We start from the raw sequence: 19,376 nt of genomic DNA on the forward strand, positions 1-19,376 counted from the left end.
TCAGCTTCAGGCAGCGCTTTGAAGAAGCCAGCAGCATGTTTGGCGGAAAGTCATTTAGACACCTGACGTAGGGGAATTTAAAAAGTTGCCTACCTACATGTACAAATTCAGTTGCACTTGAACGGCAGAAAGGTTTATAATGTTTTTGTTGAGTTTTCTAGAGCTTTCGGTTGCCAACGAGTGACCTAATGTGGGCAGCTTTAAATTTAAGAAGAATTTATACGGGTGTTATCTTAAACGTCGAATATCTCAAAAAGTAAGAAAAATTTAAATATAAGATAAATTACAAACTTACCTTATTTCTTATCCTAGAATTGATATCTCAATAAAAATATAGGGTGCTCCATTTAAAAATCATGAGATTTTGTTAATTGAATTCGCAAAAACGGCACCACCTATTTGAGACGTTCTGTATAAGCTGAGGCGCATCTGTCATACTGATTGAGTAGTACATCATCTCCTTAGTCTGTGGTTAAATTTTCGTTAACTGAATCAGTAGCGCCACAATACAATTTTATTTTGGCAATCACAATATTAAAAAAATAACACATTACCTCAATTTGTGCCTAAACTATGCAAAATTCGAATAGAAATTTCTTAAGAAACTGATCTTCATTTTAACCAAGGATTCAAAAAATGTCGATATATACTGAGTGGTCCATTTAAAATAACAAAGTTGATTTCGCAGATGACACTTTTGGGACACCCTGTATCAACAAAATTATAATATTTTAGATCTTCAGGAGAGTCCAAGAAACTTATGTACGAACTTTTTTTCGTATCTTCTATGGGTTTCCAGATCGTATAGTGCGTCGTTTTAATTTTTACTCGGTGTACACACATAAAGAGTCTAAAATTTCTGTTTACTGTTTATTTGTGGCTTAAAAAAATATGATCATGTATCCCTTCTATACAACGATTGACTAAGAATTCTAGACGTTTTAATCATTTTTGCACGATTTTGTGTAAAATTGTTAAGAATTTCATTAAGAATTATTAAGAACGATTCAATAGATTGTCGATTCCAGATTCAGATTGTCATGTTTCATCGCCAATTATTGACTGTTATTTAACAAGGCTATTCTTTCCTAAAAATATATTTTAAAAGTATATGCATGCCATTGTACTTGCTGGTTCAGTAGAATACTTCTAGGCTAAATTGCTCCAGCAGAGAACACCTAATTTTCTTTTGATTATTTGTGTTGAATTATCGAAAAAACATCTTTTATTATATTATATTATAATAATGGCAAATTGCTGTGAATTATTTGTTGTCGTAAGGCAAATAGACACTTTTTCAAAACTAATTATTCTCTGATAGTAAATTTATTGAATTTATATTCGTTATTCAAAACCAGTGCTTACATATCGACAGGAATCATTTATCGATTGGTTCGAAGAGACAAGATGGTACGCTTATTGATAGTGCTCGAGAACACTTTATATTAACAACTCATCACCGTACGTGGCTATGGCGCACGTGTCTAATAGCCTCGATTTTTGGAGATTCTTTTGTAGGCTCCATTCCATTCCTTGCTGCTGTATGCTCCTTTTTAGTTTTTTTGGTATTTTTTCGATGGCACCTATTACTATTGGGACAACAACCACTGTCTCTCCATTTCCCATATTTTGTGATTTTCTCTGCCTAGGTCGTATTTATGTTTGACGATAGCGGTAATGCAAAATTTACATTGAAGACTTTTCCCATATTTTTTAAGTTAAGTACCATGTCTGGGATATGGTTTGGTATCGGTCGATCAGTAATTATTTTGCTGTTCCAGTACACGTGGGCGTTTTCATCTTCACAGGAATTGTGGGTTTTACTGGTAGTATGGCTTATCAGAAGGTATTCGAATGTAGAGTTGGCGTACTTTTTGGCGGATTACTTTCCGCATTCTGTCATGCCTGTCGAAATACAGGCGCGGCGCCAGCACAGAGCACCTGCCGAGAATATGATCCAAGTATTCTTGGTAAGCAATAGACGATTCTCTATCAACCCCGCCTGCCAAGTATATGCCGCTCAAGGGCTTACCTCTCCACTGTTATATCTGCTGATCGGTCGTATTTATATTTATCAGCGGGTTGAGAGCTGGGTCTGGAAGTCTCAGTTGTGTCGCCTTTGTGCCTGCGCTTGAAACCGTTCTATATAGCTCTTTAATCTGAGCTTTATCTGCCTTTTAGTATACTCTCTTCGAGCCAAGATCTTACAGCCGCTAATGAGATGCCCCGTATTCTCATGAAGCTTTCCGTTTGAGCGAATATATTCCTTTTCCATTGGGCCCCAAGTTCTGTTACCGAGTACTTCAATCGGTAGTGTGCGTCCTGTAGTCAGACCGGCGATTAGGGCATTATCGAGACCTGATATTGCTTGGTGTAGCTTTCTCTTTTGGTAAAAGTGTTTTGTCGCACACTCGTGAATCTAACAGACCCCTTCCTTCTCCCCATATGTCCTGTTAAGTGGACCCCCTCTTTACTGGCTCACGGGTAGTAGGAGCGGAATCACGTGAAACTTGTTCTTATCATTCTATTTTGATCTTCGAATTCTGTAGGTGTCCAATCCATGACTCCAAGGCTGTACCTCACAACAGAAGTGCCATAGGCACTGACTGCTGTTGTGTTTCGAGCTGACAAGTTGGTATTGAATATCAACTCTCCGGCTGAATTTTTCGGTATGCTGTACTTGTTTTTGAAGTCAATTCCATGCACTTGGACGAACCCTAGGTATTTATATGTTTCATGGCTGCAGCAGCAGTTCACCTTGCATTTCTCTAGGCCAAACTTCATGCGATGTCATTTGAAAATGCTTCTATATATCTGAGTTTAACACCTTTCTCAGTGTCCGAAAACAGTTTGACATCGTCCATTTACATTAAATGGGAAACCCTAAGCTGAATGGAATCGTTACGCAAGACTGTTACTCAATAAAAAGGGGTTCAGCGCAAAACAGCACTATAAGGTGCTTATCGCGTGACCTTGAAATATATCTGGGTGTTGATGTTAATTCGTTTCAAGATAATTTAGCTTTTAGCTTCTGCTTAAGCAGGTCCAATACGACCGTCACAATTTCATTATTCACCTCTTTGTATTTCAGGCTTACTATTATTAGTAATAATAATTACTATATTCGGTGTTGGAGAGACAAGACGAAAAAATCAACTAGAAATTTCTAAACAATCAAACAAACTTAACCAAGACTCCGACCCTTACCATTCACCAATATGTTATTTTATCTCCGCCCCCCCTCAAACAGTATTTAACCAGATATAGAGTAGAATGCAAACGAGTTTCAGCTAAGCCCTGAAGAAGCCACAACAACCGACGAAGGCAAACAACAATAAAAGAGTTGTAAAGAACATTAGAGTGGCCTGCGCAAGTTTCTTTGAAAAAATGTCACAAATTTACTTGAGGCTTCGGAAATTAAAAAAAATCAAATATCTTTCTAAATGATCGATTAAGATTTTAGTAACATACCAAAAATCTTGGTCTCCACAAGGCAGGATATAGTCTCCTATACAACTGACTGTTTTAACAAACTAAGAGGCCGTCATGTGCCACACTTAAAATCATTGTTAAAAAATCATCATTTTAGATATGATCGGAACCTACCAAACTATTGCACTCTATAACGTGGAATTCAATTGAGCTTAGCGGTTGCCACAAGTTTAGTAACGCTTACCAATCTCCAATCTGTCTCCTCCAAAAGTCAACCAAAATCAGAAGAGTGATAGCACACAAACAAACAAAAATCGTAACACATCATAGAAAAAGTGCACAGGAAGCTCCCTTTGACTTTCTGAGCAACAGTGCTTTCCACTAAGTCTTCTGATTCCCGCATTTTAGGCTTACGAGATTTTAATATTTTAATTGATGAGATGGTAGAACTAGTTTGGTTGAAAACTGAGCTACGAGCACGATATAATGCATCTTCTCTGCGGAGTTCTGGTGGGACAATATTGCTACGGACTAGGAGCTGTTATAGTGGTGTGGACCGAATAGTACCTGAAATTAGGCGCAAACTTTAATCCAGTTGTTAGTCTGCGAATCTGGTGTAGGGACCGTTGAACCAAACGGGGGCGACGTACTCAGAGCGAGAGCTGAGCAGCGCAGCGTGGTTGCAGATGCACCCCACTCAATTTTTGTAGGATCCTGTCCCTGACTTGCAATTTAGCTTATTAATTCAAAAGACGTTTCTTGAAGCTCGATCTAGGGTTATGTCTGGATTTTAGGAAAAGTTTTGTGTCTGCAACGGGTATTGTTGAGAAAGCAGGATACTCCGTTATGCTCGGAAATAGTCGCCACTTCTTGTCTGTAATTTCTTTCAGGTGATCAATATTGTGGAATTATCTGTCTTTGTAGATTAATTCCTTCAAATGATTCTACAAGAAAAAATCAGCGGGTGTAATGTCCGTTGAGCAGGGTACTTCTGACCGGCTCCCTATGCATCGTTGTGGGCTTGGATATTTAGGAAAATGTCTACTTCAACCTCTCCAGGATTGAGCATGTGTAGAAATTTAAAAAATATAATTTATTTATTCTAGGGACCTCACCAGCAGAAACTATTGATCCTGAACTGTGTCCTATATTCCTTCCAATAAAATTGATAATAATCTCCTTGCCAAGCTAGAAATTCTCTTGTAAATCTACCCAAGCTCATGTATTGAATTAATATGCAACTACTACGACTTTAACTGATATGTTCGTGTTATTTTATTTTCCAAATAATTTCATTTTTTCATTTATATGGAATACGTCTGCATTTTTATTGTGTTTTAAATTGTTTTTCTCATATTTTAGGTTAGGAAATGAATATCGAGATATGATTTTCACTGACGTGTTAGGCTCCTACTTGGCTATTTTTTGTTGTTGGCTGCTGTTGTGTGTTTTTTAGAGGAAATAACTCTTTGTAGTTAGATAGAAAAACGTCCTTTAATGGCAATTACTAGCAATAATCATTATCACCACTTTTACAAAAGCACCGATAGCCCCAGAAAAGTTTTAAATTTTAATGATTATTTATAAAATTGTTCGTACGTAAGAGATTGTGCAAAAAAAGTTTTACAAAAGAGGCTCAAAATTTGCTTTGATGACAGCGGTTACAGCCTTCGACTGTGTTTCTCACCAGCTTCTTATTAAAAAGCTACACAGATATGGTATACGAGGTCTGCACTTAGATCTTATAGCGTCCTACTTGCAGGGCCGACAGCAGTTTGTAGAATACCAGGATGACCGTTCATCACTTGAATCAGTAGTAAGCGGGGTGCCCCAGGGTTCCGTCCTGGGCCCGCTACTATTTACAATCTACATAAATGACATCTATCATTTCTTGGCTCCCAATCAGTGCGTGATGTTTGCCGACGATACATCCTTCACTACATCTGCTAAGAGTATCGAGGAGTTGTCCGTTAGGGTTGGCATGTTGGAGGACAGGGCTAATGTCTGGTTCGAAAATAATTATCTTAAATTAAATTTAGACAAGACCCAGAGTATTGTGTTTTCCTCCAATTGCTTGGTAAATAGTGGACAGTCCGTCAAGTTGCTTGGCATTAGGATCGATGATAGTCTAAATTGGAAACAACATATCTCAGACCTGAAAAATAGATTGTCCAGCAACATATTCGTTCTTCGACGACTGAGAGGCCTGATAGGAACAAGGACTCTGCTTAGGGCCTATTTTTCTTTGTTGCATTCACACTTATGCTATGGCACGGTACTGTGGGGTGATTCCTCAGCTGCTGTGGAGATTTTTAGAATGCAGAAAAGGGCCATTCGAGTCGTTGCTAATATAGGATATAGGGACCATTGTCAACCTTATTTTAAAAAATTCAAAGTGATGCCCCTTCCTTGCATCTATATCTACTACCAGTTATTAGAGATACAGAGAACGAAAGGAAACTTTAGCGCTAATTCCGATTGCCATGCCTATTCAACTCGTTCGGGGATCTCCTTAGACGGCCTATGTTTTGCCAGGTACCGTGAAAAAGATGAGCAATAGAAAATTTAAACATACTATTAAAGAATTCCTGCAACGTCATTGTTTTTACTCCCTGCGAGCATACATTGACACTGTAACTGGTATCGATGCGCTATAAAACTGTATAGTACTGTCTAATTTTGTTTGTATTAGATGTGTGTTTTTATGTTATTTATTAATTTGATTTTATTGCACTTGAATATCACTTCTGACTTGCTACAATCGTACGTCCCTTTTGTACGAAACGTAGTGAATAAATGAATGAATCTATCTATCTATCTACACCCCCTGGCGAACATTTTGAAAACTTCAAAATAAGTTCGTTAGTCTTATTGAAATTAATTTGGAACCTGTTACTTTTGATGCCATGTCCAACATACAAATGTTCTTGTTCAAATTTATTTTCTCACCAAGGAGAGGCACTTTTTTTCGTAAAATTAATAAAAATTAAAAATTTTCCTATTTGTAAAGAAGAAATTTTGTTTGTTTTGCAAAACGCACACGAAGAGTAGTAACGTTATTAATAAAAAAATACGGAATAATTTTATAAACGGTTGGATTCAGATAATCTTGTTTGAAATAGCTAACCCGATTTAGATGATAAATCATACACAAAGCGTTTTAATAATTCGGAGTCATCACAAAACTACTTCTCCAAAATTATGCGGTTCCAGCAGACCACAAACGTTGCCGCAGTATTACAAGAGCTCAACAAATAAATTTGCTGGTTTCGTGTTTATGGAAGGCTGTTAGATAGGAAACAATTAATCAAGCCGACAACATCCGAGAATTTATTGCCTCTGAGGGAGGAATGTAAGCGGTTTCTTGACCGACCGAAATGCAACATGTCGTCATGGTAAATTCCCAAGTTAAATGAATTACTAACAATGAAGTTCGTAGTTTAACAAGATTTTGAGCAGGTGTCTTCGAGAGGTTGTAACAAGCGCCAAATTCGCCGCTAAATATTTTAAACTTATTTAAAAACTGACGAGATCCGTTGCCAACGAAGCAAAATAATAATAATAATAATACTAATAATATAATCATAAATAAGTTTATTGTTGTTCCAAATATACATACTATTACACTAGAAAATATTAGATGGTGCCAATTTTAAGGCAAATAAAAGCCCTATAACCTAGACATCCTGGAAAGCCCGACAGGGTTCAAGCTTCAATTTAATGTATAACAAATGTAACAAAGAACAAAAAAATAGAAAATAAACAATATTACCAATACACCAATTATTAAATATTGTTTTCCATAAAGAGAGAAGTCGTAGGGGAAAGGAAATTCGAAGTGACAAGGGTAAACCGCAGTGTAGTTTTCCGATACAGAAAAACAGAAAATTACTGCATTCCAAGAAAATATTTTTGTGCTAATACTAAAAGAAAATGATCTTTTGAACATTACTTTTCAATGTTGTGATATTCTCAATATAAAATTTGTTCTTAGAACCAAGTGATGACCATCTGTACGAAAAGTGATTTTATTAAAAAGATATTCGGGAGATACATTCTTAATTAGTTTGAAATATAATGCAGCAATTAAGTCAGGTTGCGTAAACACCACAGCGATGATTGAACTGTGACAACACGATAAATTGACAAAGTTGTTTCTTTGTATTAACTTTACATTTCCGTATGCCATTCTAAATTTTTATAGAAGGTCTTTAAATTAGTGTTAATTTTCTGCGTCTTTTCATGATTTTGAAAGGAAAAATAAATTTGAGTATCGTCAGCATAATTACAATATATTAAAATCTTTACAAAGTTAAACGTTCAATTTCAAATTCAAAATTCAATACCACAAGGAAATCAAGATGCTACCTTGTGGTACACCTAACTCAACGGAGAGCGGTGAATACACATTGTCGCCGAATTGTTAAACTCTATCGGATATAATCGAATTTATAAACACGCATGCACTAAACCCAATGTAGTGTAAAATTGAAATAAGCTATTTATGATTGATCATGTCAAAACTACTGTAACAATATTTTAGACTATTCATCTAACAAATCTAGAATTCCATTCGGAAAACGAGTTTAAGTTTTTGGCGGCAGAATCCTTAATTCTGTTATTAAGGGATCTAAACCAAGTAATAATTTAAAATACTAAATATAAAATATTATCTATAAAATAGAAAATATTTAAAACTTAAAGCTTTGTACGAGACATTTTTCGAGCGTAATTTAATCGAAATAATTTATATTCTTTATTTTAAGCTTCAGCAGCTTCTTCTGACAGTTCATCAATGGATAATATGAGTTTTTCGATAACCTCAGCAACATGTGAATTAGAGGGAGAAAAAATTATTCCTTGAATATTCAGTTAAGTAACCGCGCAGTTAGAGAAAATTCTTTAAACTTCATAATATTAATTTTGTATCCTGATGAAATTGACCTTAAAATTACAGATCATCTTTCTAAAAAACTCATGTTCAGTCCTGTGTCTTCTAAGGATTTATCTATATGTTTAAAAAATGTTCTTGCGGTATTTCCATCGTTGGAAGTTCCACTTCCTCCTCATTTTCGTTTGTCCACTATTAAACCTAATTTATTTCTGAAGTCACATTGAATATAACTTTTTCTGTCAGACAAAAGTTGCTTTTCATTTTAGATCGTATTTGGTATTTTTTCTAATTTAGTCTTTCCAAAAGATGGATGAAATATCGAAAACACCAATCATTTCTTTCGGTCTTGAACTACATATATAACATCTTTCGATCTTGAAAAACTGGTCGTATTCCGAATAAGCACCACTACCGTCAAATAGCTACTTTCCTAATAATTTTGGTTTTGATTATTTGAAGTAGAGTCTATCACCTCTTTCTGTGATGTGTGGTTATTTTGGCATTAATAAGACTGCTTAATAAAATGTAGTCAGCTTAGCCATAGAGTTATCGATGGCAGAAATTCGTGACAGAGATCCAGTCATTGTCCACCATATCTTAAAAATACCCATTCTATATAATGAACATCGATATGATGCACCTGAAAAGAATGGGATTTGCGGACCGAGGATGGCTCGGTTGGTAGGCGTTGACCTACCAACTCCAACTTGCCGGATGTTGTAGGTTCGATTCTCACCTGGAGCCTTGGGTGTTATTGTGTTTTTGTCTGGAATTTACCTATTAAAAACTAATGTGATGGCAAATTGTCCAAGAGCAGCGCCAAAAAAGTATATTTTTCCAATGTCTCAGTGAAAGTAGATAATGATTAAAAAAGAAGTAGCAAAAACTACCCGCAAAGTCAAGGCAAACTACAAAAATGATTTCCGGAAAGGCCTCGAAACATTTTTCAATAATTTTGTATTAATAATGTAAATGCTATATAAATTAATCATTCTTAACACTTAAAATTAATAAACTTACCTTGTTTTATAATATTCATGAAAAAAAGTTAGTCACCAAAGTCATTTTTATAACAAACTGTCAACAAAATGTTTCATAACAAACAGTCAATAAAAATAAACAGCGTAGGTACGGGGTTAGCTAGATTAAGTTTTAAATCAATCTATCACTTCATGATACGGTCACGATTTGGCATATTTTTTTAATGAAAGGTTTTCAAGTTACCAATATTTTATTATAATAAATTTGGACCATTGCTGATTTGATCAGTTTTGTTCATTTGGAGAACCATAGTGCGCCGTCAAGAGTTTCCGGAAAATTATGTTGCAAGAAATTTAGGTCTAAACCATTCATTGGGTCAGGTAGTTTCAAAGGGAGAATAAGCTTGCCGTGAACAATGTCAGTCCAAACATTTAAAGAAAGTCTGTCTAGAAAACTGCGTGGCTGATTAACTCACTCGTAACCAGAATAAATTTAGTAAAATAGGGTTGTAAAAGCAACGCAGAAAAGTGAACTCTTTGGATCACGTCTTGAGGCAGACCTGCAGCATTCTACCTGGTCTAACAGTATATCAAAAAAATTTGTTATGATATTAAACAAAAAAACTTCTGTTGTTAACGAATTGTACGATTTATTGGGTTTGTTAAGTATATAGAAAAAGTTATTTGAAAAAATTGCTTCTTTTATTAATCACACTGTATAGTTTTTTATTTTGAAATTTTGGAGCCACCGCCCGTGCTTCTGAACACACATGTAAAGATATTCTAATCATACTTAAAATTGTACTTACATTTTAGTTCTCTGCTTTATTTGGTAATTCTACAGCTCTCAACTAGGGCAACCAACCATCTGAAACAAAGAAAATATATTAGCTAAGAAGCAAAACTATTATTTTTTATTGCGCATTTAACAACTTTTATTATATAATAATCAAAAGTAAGTACAAGAAATTATAACCAGTATCAGGGGCTTTGATAAGCCTTCTATTTTCACACGACCAAACATATATTGTATTATTTTTAATTTTAAATAACTTTGAGTAACCACACAAACGTATATTTGCAATGACAGGGTTCATTAAATAGGTTAGACAAATTAAAGGTTATTTACGAATCAGCTGAATTCCTCCTGCATTTATTGTTGATGAATCGAACTTGTTGTTAAGTTATACACTTTTATAATTTCATTCTTAAGTTTATCAATAAAAAAATAGCTAAAAGTTATTGACCAAACTTAAGTTCTTTCATTCATTATATTATTCTACCAACATAAAATCAAAAAATCCGAGAAACCATGGAAATAACCAAACAATCTTAACCGCGATTCAGGTCATGTTCCAATAATATGAGAATCAATCATCCAAGACAATGTTCATGTCCTTACTTTAGCTCCTCTCCCCTCAAACGGTATCTAAAAAGGTGCAGGGTAACCAATTCCAATTACTGACGAAATGTCGGCAAGTTCGATCCAGAAGACTTGAAAATAATATTTAGTCATGTTCCGAGTATTTCGTTCGATGCACTTACTCAATTTTTCATAGTCTCCTGTCTTTATTTCTTCTTGCAGGAGGATTTGAACGTCCCTCATTTTAAAAGTCGTGTTATGCCTTGCTATAAATCCTTTTACTTGCGCTCATATGAATTCTGTGGAGTTTAATTTACAATCTCCAATAGCTTTCGTTTAGCATATCTTTCCGAAATTGCTTATTATTTAAATTAACAATGATTTTTTTTCAAGAAGACATGATTATCAGACCAAAGCGGAATAATATTTAGCGTTTGCCTAAAGTAATCTTTAAAATGAAAATCTAAATGAAAATTTTGTCAAGAATGATAGGGGTAGTATCATTCAATCCCTGCCACCAATTAAAAAAAAATATTTAAAAAAATGCACAGGGTATGCTTTTATCATAGTAATTCGTAGGTAATATTTCGTACATTTATTAATTTTCGTTTTTGGGATTAAAAAATAGAAACGCCATATTTTCGCCATATTGATATCCCGATTATGGTTGGCTTGTGATCCAACGTTCATATAACAAACCACCCTTTATTTCGAACAAGGAATCACCCCCTTACATTTTTCGTATTTGCTCTGAAACACCCTGTATATAAAATTGGCTTTTATGTTCAAATCAGCAAACAAGGGCAGATAATTTGCATTGCAGCTTTTAACATTGGACTAGTAAAAAATTGCAAATAAAGAAAAGTAGGTTTTTTAAACTTTCTTAGAAATCACATAATTTGCTGACTTCAAAATCCCTTGTTACTGTCAACATCTAGAGTAAAGTGTGGACTTTCCTGCAGGGTATAGAGTTATAAAGTGATTCTGAGAAAACTAAAACAACCTCTCAATAAATTAAAAAATAACTTGTAACTCAACTAACTGAAGCAAAAGTCCGGGCTGCCATATGCACCGCTAGTAAAAATGAAATTGTTTTTAGATTTTTTTTGCTTTACAGCCTTCCGTATGCCAGTGTAATATAGTTTTTTGAGGCTCTAGAGAAAACTCTAAGTATTTTGATTCCAGATTGGTTAGTTTTTGGGGGTCGAATGAAGCTTAACAACTGTCTAAGTAGGTTCGGTTTAATTCAGTTAATTGACTTACCTACCGGAGTAACAATAGGCTTTGCACACTGATCGAAATTTTTGTAACACCTGATGTCGCCATTCCCAATTGCGTAGTGAATATGGATGACATATCCTCGTCTGCTGTTCTTTTTTAAATTTTTGCTGACTTAAAAATATTATCATCTACTGGACGCTGGTCGTTTAAAAGAGATAAAGAGAGCCTTCAGTTTGTGGTGCGCGATTAAAGGTGAAGTGCGGCAACAAGGGATATTTGCAGTCCCCGGTTAAAAAGTCGGTTCGTGAAGGGTGAGGGGACGGGCGGAAGACGTTCCACAGGACGAAGTTCCTGGGGATAAAGAAAGTCCAGTGATTATTATTGTTCCTTTAGAAATTTGTAGTGTTACGTTCAATAAAAGTTTGGTAGTTTTCAAATTTTGTGCCTTATTTACCTCCGTAGAACCCACGACACACTCTCGGAGTGTGTGTGTTGAAAGCTGTGAGTACATTTTATACACCATCGTTTTGGTTCCTGCACGAGTCTCCATCGCCGTTGATCAGCGACAGCGTATGCGAGGCGGCGTTATAGCGCACATCAAAGGCACGGCGGACGCGACGCGACGCGCAGTTCAGACGGAGAGGCGAGACGATTTCGTGAATATATACCAACTTGATTCTTTCTTACCTTTGATGATTTATGTAAGATACATATTGGGTTGCGTCATAAATAACTAAGTGGTTGGTTGAAAGGAAAATTTTTATACTGTTTACTTCAAAATGCCTTATAAAAAGAAATGTAATAAACAACAAAGTGGAAAAATAGATGACGATGATTTCGAATCGGTTGAGTTTATGACTCCAAATTCGAGTTTGGAGGATGTCGTGAGTAAATTAGCGGATGGCATGAAACAAATGCAAGTTAGTATCGCGCAGTTGGCCCACAGGGTGGCGAATTCTGTTAAAAAATCGCAAGTTGCGACTAACGACAAAAATTATATATCTTTGTGGCGTGAATTGGGGGGTTCGAACTTGACAAAAATTAACGCAATTTTTAAACGATGCAAAAGTTCCGGAGGAAAGTAAGGTTTCTTTGGCTTTAACGACCTTGAGGGGTTCCGCGGTAGATTGGGGATTCGCTAAGGAAAGTTCATTTAAAAATTGGGAAGAGTTTCGTGACTGTTTTAAAAACAGATATTGGGGAATGAATCAAGAGCGCGAGTTATTCTTCGAAATTAAATATGGCGAGTTCAGATCAGGTAATCGAGCTGATTATTTTTTGAAAAAAGTAGCCCAAGCCGCGTTTTTAACTGAAAACCTATCCGAAGACCAACTAGTAGAATATCTCGTAAAACATTTTTCAGCCGATATACAAAGAGGGATATTTATTGCGGGTTTGAAAACAATAGATGAAGTCGAACGCTATTTAAGGAAATTGTATGATACGTTTGAGGGAGTAAGGTCGCGTAGATCAGGGGAAAATATTAGAAATGTTAGTTTTAACAAATATCAAAGTCGAAATTTACCACCGAGTAGACAGGAAAATCAAAATACGAGTAATCCGCGAGATTCCAAAAATGATAATGCGAGAGGGGACGGTAGCGGAAACCGAAATGTTCGATTTTTAACTAGGCCCGAGGAGCTTTTGAGTGACGGGGATGAAAGTGACTCCGCAGAGGAACAAGAAATGTTGTCTCCGATAATTTAAACTTTGATATTTGACCAGAAAATAGACGTATTAGTTGATTCAGGTAGTCAGTGTTGTGCCATATCTGAATCTTTCTTTAAAAAGTTACAGGGGGGGTAACAAAAATTTACGAGTATTACCAATCTCTAATATGAACATTTCTGCTGTTTTTGGGGGGAAAAGTATTAAGGTAAAAGTTCAGGTTTTACTTCCAGTTGAAATTGTACGCTAAATCAGGATTTAATCTTAGGTACAGATTGGATGAGGGCGGAGAAGGTCAAAGTAGACTTTGACCGAATGTTGATTTGCATTGGTACTCGAACAATGCAAATACCAATTAAATTTGAAAAACAAAATAAAAATCAGGTTTAGAACTAAGAGACGTAGCAAACAAATCAGACGTATTTGATCAAGAACATAAAGATAAATTATATTTACTATTAAGCAAATTTAGCCAAATTTTCTCTGAAACGCCCGGACTAACAACGAAATATGAACACGAAATAAAAATGCGCAACTCCACGTCATTTTTAAAGCTTCTTACCCAATTCCATTGGCGTACCGCGCTGAGGCAAAACGTCAAATTGATGAAACGGTAGAAATGGGTATTATAGAACAGGGACAAACAGAATATGTATCGCCTTTAACAGTTGTAAGAAAAAAGGACAAATCTATTTGGATATGTTTAGACGCTCGATTTTTAAACAGTAAAATGGAAAAATTTCACATTCTCCCGCCGCGAATGGACGAATTGTTGTCACGTTTTCAAAGTGGGCTATTTTTGTCTTTTACTCTTGTTTATGTTGATGACATTTTAATATTTTCACCAGATGCTGAAACTCATTTAAAACGCTTATCTGTGATTTTTGAGAAATTTTACGACTCTAATTTGACAATTAAGTTGCGAAAATCCGCATTCGCTAAATCTAATACTGAATTTGTTGGACATATAATTTCGCCTCAAGGTATAGAAATAAATCCAAATCGAATAGAAGCTATTAAAAATTTTCCAAACCCGCGAAATATTCGCGAAGTCATGGGTTTTCTCGGGTTAGTAAACTATGATCATAGGTTTTGTGAAAATTTTGCCGATTTAACAGTTCCGCTTGTAAAATGGTTACGCAAAAACATTCAATGGGCTTGGAGTAATGAACAAGATGCCGTTTTTGAGTTAATCAAGGATAAATATTTAAACATTACTATGGTAAATCATCCCGATTTCAAAAAAGCATTTTATATACAAGCGGATAGTTCGGGGAAAGCTATCGGAGCTTGCTTATATCAGATGTCGGATTCCAATGAGCGTTTAGTTGTCGCGTATCATAGCAAAACTTTGAAGGGTCCGCAGTTAAATTATACGGTTACAGAAAAAGAAGCCTATGCGATTGTAGATGCTTTAAGAATGTGGCGAGTTTTTGTAGTAGGGCGGTCATTGTTTATAGTGACCGACCACAAAGCTTTATCTTATATTATGCATTGTTCACTAAAAACAACTTGTATTACACGTTGGGCCATGTATATGCAAGAATTTGATTTTCAAATAGTTTATTGCAAAGGTTCTGCGAATGTGGTAGCGGATAGTTTGTCGCGAGCCCCAATTGCCCAGTTGCAAAAAAAGAGGGCTCGTAAGGCAAGATTGTGCTCTATCAGTTAACATATTTATGTTAAATTTAACACGAGAATTTAAACTAGTTAAGGACTATTTTAAAACTCAATCAGATCAAATGAAGGATCCCGCCTTATTTAAGATTATAGAGGGTCTAAATGGTAATAATTCTAACAATCAGTGTTTTCATCGGCGGTATAAACTGCATCATAATTTACTTTCTAAGAAAGATAATGAATTTAATCCTGGTTATAAATAATGCGTACTAAAGAGTCAAATCCTTAGTCTGATTAAGCAGCAGCATGCAGATATTGGACATTTTGGTTATAAAAAGACATTTGCGCACATGCAGTGCACCTTTTATTGGAAAAAAAATGCTTAAACATATTCGGCAAGTGGTAGCCTCTTGTGAACTCTGTCAGAAAGCTAGTTTCAAAAAAACTAGTAGGAGAATTTAACTCGATTAGTACTGAAAGGCCCGGGGATTTGACCTCTTTAGATCTTATGGGACCGTTGCCGCCATCTTGTTTTTGTGCCACCCAGTTGTTGGTTATAGTTGATAATTTTTCACGCTATTCTAAGTTATATCCTTTAAGAAAAGCCTCTGCGTAGGCTATTGTGAACTAAACTTTTACTGAAGTACAAAGGCCGAAAATGTTATTAAGTGATAACGGAACACAATTTCATTCCCAAGTGAAGCAAATATTTACGTCGGTATATTTTCCACAGGGAAACGCTACAGAGCGAGTTAATAAAGAAATTGGCCGTCTTCTTCGCACATTTTGTTTTGCTAAACATACTAAATGGGCTGCTGTATTGGGCAACGTAGAACATTGTATAAATTATGTGGTCCACGAAGCCACCGGTTTCACACCTAGTTTCCTCTTTAACGGTAGACACGAACCCAATAATATAATGAGTATTTTAGATTTCCCGTTTTCCAATGAAAACCCGTGCAATGATTTGACTCAGTTTTGGATATTAGCCAAGGAACGCTTACTTTCCAAAAGGAGGCGCAAGAAATTAGCTTTTAATAATGAAAAAAAATCTGTTGTGTCTAATCAAGGCGATTTAGTCTTAGTTCGAACCCACGCTCAGTCGTCAGCTGAGAATGCCGAAATTAAAAAGTTTTTCCTATTATACGAAGGTGCGTACAAGGTGTTTGAAAGGAAGGGGTCAAATTCTTATTTATTGGTAGACGATGTCGGACAATATTTGGGTCCGCATAATATCATAAATTTAAAGAAATTTAAACCCATGCCTGAAGCAAATTTGCTTCATTAGCCATTTAGAATTTAACGATAATAATAATCATAATTTGTTTTCTTTGCTGGGACATTGTCATTCATTTTAATTGCTAGAATGGTATTAAAACCCTAGCATCTGTTAAACCATATGTATAGTTTTAATAGGGGGGTAATGTGGTGCGCGATTAAAGGTGAAGTGCGGCAACAAGGGATATTTGCAGTCCCCGGTTAAAGAGTCGGTTCGTGAATGGTGAGGGGACGGGCGGAAGACGTTCCACAGGATAAAGAAAGTCCCGTGATTATTATTGCTCCTTTAGAAATTTGTAGTGCTACGTTCAGTAAGTTTGGCAGTTTTCAAATTTTGTGCCTTATTTACCGCCGTAGAACCCACGACACACTCTCGTAGGTCCGAGAGTATCTCAAGTTTAATCAAGTATCAGAGAGTCTGAAGAATTCTGTTGTGGGTAAAACCTATACTGTATGTGAATTTTTTTGGTGGGTATTATAAATCATCTCTTGATTTCAAATTCCTTTTTAATTTGTTTACGCAGGACCTTTTGGTTTTTTTTTCGTTTGCTTTCTGGTGGAATATTTGCCACTTCCAAATAATCTGTTATTTAAGTTGTTGAAACTGCTTTAAATCAAGGCATTATTAATTTTTTCCATAGTTTCTAATGAAGCTGTGACTAGTACTCGATTGATAACACGGAAAATCCTTTGCTGGAAATATGTTGCAAAGTATAAACAAATATAAAAAGCCTCAAACCGGATAATTGCTAATACATTGGCTTATTATTTGCACAACCTTCGTGCACGCATAATAATTAACCGAAGGATTTCCTCTATTACAAATTCAATACGCGGTGATTTAATTACCTCGAATTAAATTTTGCCGCCGAACAAGTCAACGCGTCCTTAGCAGTTTGCTTATCTAAATTAATTTTCCCATTACAACTAAGTCTTCGTTGTCCCTTGTTAAACCATAAATTAATTACGCCAGAGTCTTCGAAGCAGTGGCGCTTTGTGTCAATACAGATTCAGCAACGTACCATCATTAATATAAGCCGTTGACAAATTGAACTTTAAATTTGTTGTCGGTAATAATATTAAGAGTGTTAAAGTTTCAATCTGTGTTTTATCATACCGCGCCGACTGCTTAAAAAGCAAACGACTGAAGAAATTTATTGATATGTATATTAACCTTTCTCTGCGACGAATTTTTGCAAAACAGCATTATTTAAAGACACATGAGATAACCTGCAATCAATAACCCATTTATGCAGGAATATTTATTTTTCGATTTCCTTATTAAATTTTTGACAGAAAGGTTAAAATATACCAAAACATCAAACTAACACGGTTGTATTTATTAGAGCAAGAGTAGTAGTTGCATTTTGAAGGGCATTAGGAACATAAACGCAAAAATTGCAAGTAATATGCAAAAAGAAGTAATTACAAAAATAGGTATACCTCCTACTTCTCTTGATGGTAAGCAAGAAATCATTCTAAATGTAACGCCACATAGAATGAAATACACTTCTTATGAAATTTTTTGTGACACTGTCTACAGCGCGTTTAGATTGGTTGTCGGATCAGGTAGTGTTGGTTACTGTCAAAACGCGATTTGACGTTTTCTTTTTATTGGGCTCCAAAAGAGAAACAGCTATTTGTCGACGAAACATTAACTGGTGTCAAGTTCTCTCTGCCTATGCAGGTGCCAAGCATTTTGAATTGCCAGTTTTAGCAAATAATATATTATACACAAATACCACTTTTTCCCACAGTAATAGCTTCTATTTTCGTCGTACCTATCTACTCTGCCCATAAAACTATTCTATGTATAAATGCAATGTGGCTGGTCAACTCTTTTTTTCCTAATTTTGCTTAGTCTCGCCACTTGATGAAGCGGCTCCACTCCTGAAATAATGAAGCAACGTTTACGATGTTAGTATCGTTCCACTTTACAATCAAAATTTTATTTTCAATGGATCGGAAATCGTGTGCTCCTCCTGTAATAATTTTCCGGTCATTTTTATTTTTAAAATTGCAATCAGTCAGAGAGTTCCGGTTGCTCGTAAATTTCGTTTACACAGTTTTTGCAATAATGACACGGTGGGAAGAAACGTTAAAAAAAACAGGACATCCTAATATTGCAGTATTTCTAAAGGTCCCATATCGAAAGGCTTAAATGTATTAGGCATTTCTGTATTTGTTCCTTGATATGAATCTATCCATACGCAGTAGCCCTTGCAGTCGGCACTGGATATTGTTCCCATGGACATGGATATTGCTTCCTGTTGATAAATTGTTTTCAACTGTGACGTCCAAAATAGGGTACCATTGACTCATCAATACTCTGCTGCTGTCGAATTGGGCAAAAATTTTTATTCAACCTCTCAATCAGCGGACGAAGTTTGGCAAACTTGTTTTTCAAAATTTCATTATCACAGCAATGTAAGTTTGTCGTGATGAATTGAAACCTGTCCCTCGAAATTGCTTAGGCTGTCATTTCGTTGCGAGTATCTGGACTTTTTTCCCGAAACATGCGTCTACGTTGTACATATCTACATCCAATAGTGGAACACCAAAAAATGCTCTTATTTCCGAAATCGTTTTATTAGATTTTTTTTGTAGCCTCCACATTGGTAAATATCAAAAAGTTCTCAAAGACGGCGTTATCAAGAAATTGGAAAAATAACTGTTTTAGACAAAAGCTTGTACAAGCGGTGTGCTGCAGGGGCCATTTCTTATAGAGTAAAATATTTTTGCCACTTATACCACCTTTTCCTCAGACCCATTATGAAAGAAGCTACAGGCAAATCATCCTCGGCTTCATATGTCCAGACTGTAGAGCGCTCTGTAGGGCTCAGTTCTCTATCACAACGTCATTTTCTAAATCGCTTCAACTTGAACCTCGGCTTACAGCTGGCTACCTTGAAAATTACGA

At 35.7% G+C, this 19,376-nt stretch overlaps 1 protein-coding gene across 5 annotated transcripts in view; it reads right to left on the minus strand.

Annotated features, from left to right (window-relative positions):
• LOC132701219 (chaoptin-like) overlaps positions 1 to 19,376 on the minus strand; it is a 701,991-nt gene that overhangs the window by 323,172 nt on the left and 359,443 nt on the right. For all 5 annotated transcript variants that reach the window (XM_060668992.1, XM_060668990.1, XM_060668991.1 and 2 more), the window contains one exon: positions 10,116 to 10,174. The gene's annotated coding sequence lies outside the window, so the exon portion shown is untranslated. The remainder of the gene's footprint in view (positions 1 to 10,115; positions 10,175 to 19,376) is intronic.

The sequence above is a fragment of the Cylas formicarius genome, unplaced genomic scaffold, assembly GCF_029955315.1.
Source record: "Cylas formicarius isolate icCylForm1 unplaced genomic scaffold, icCylForm1.1 PGA_scaffold_4__25_contigs__length_36172078, whole genome shotgun sequence".
Taxonomy (NCBI): domain Eukaryota; kingdom Metazoa; phylum Arthropoda; class Insecta; order Coleoptera; family Brentidae; genus Cylas; species Cylas formicarius.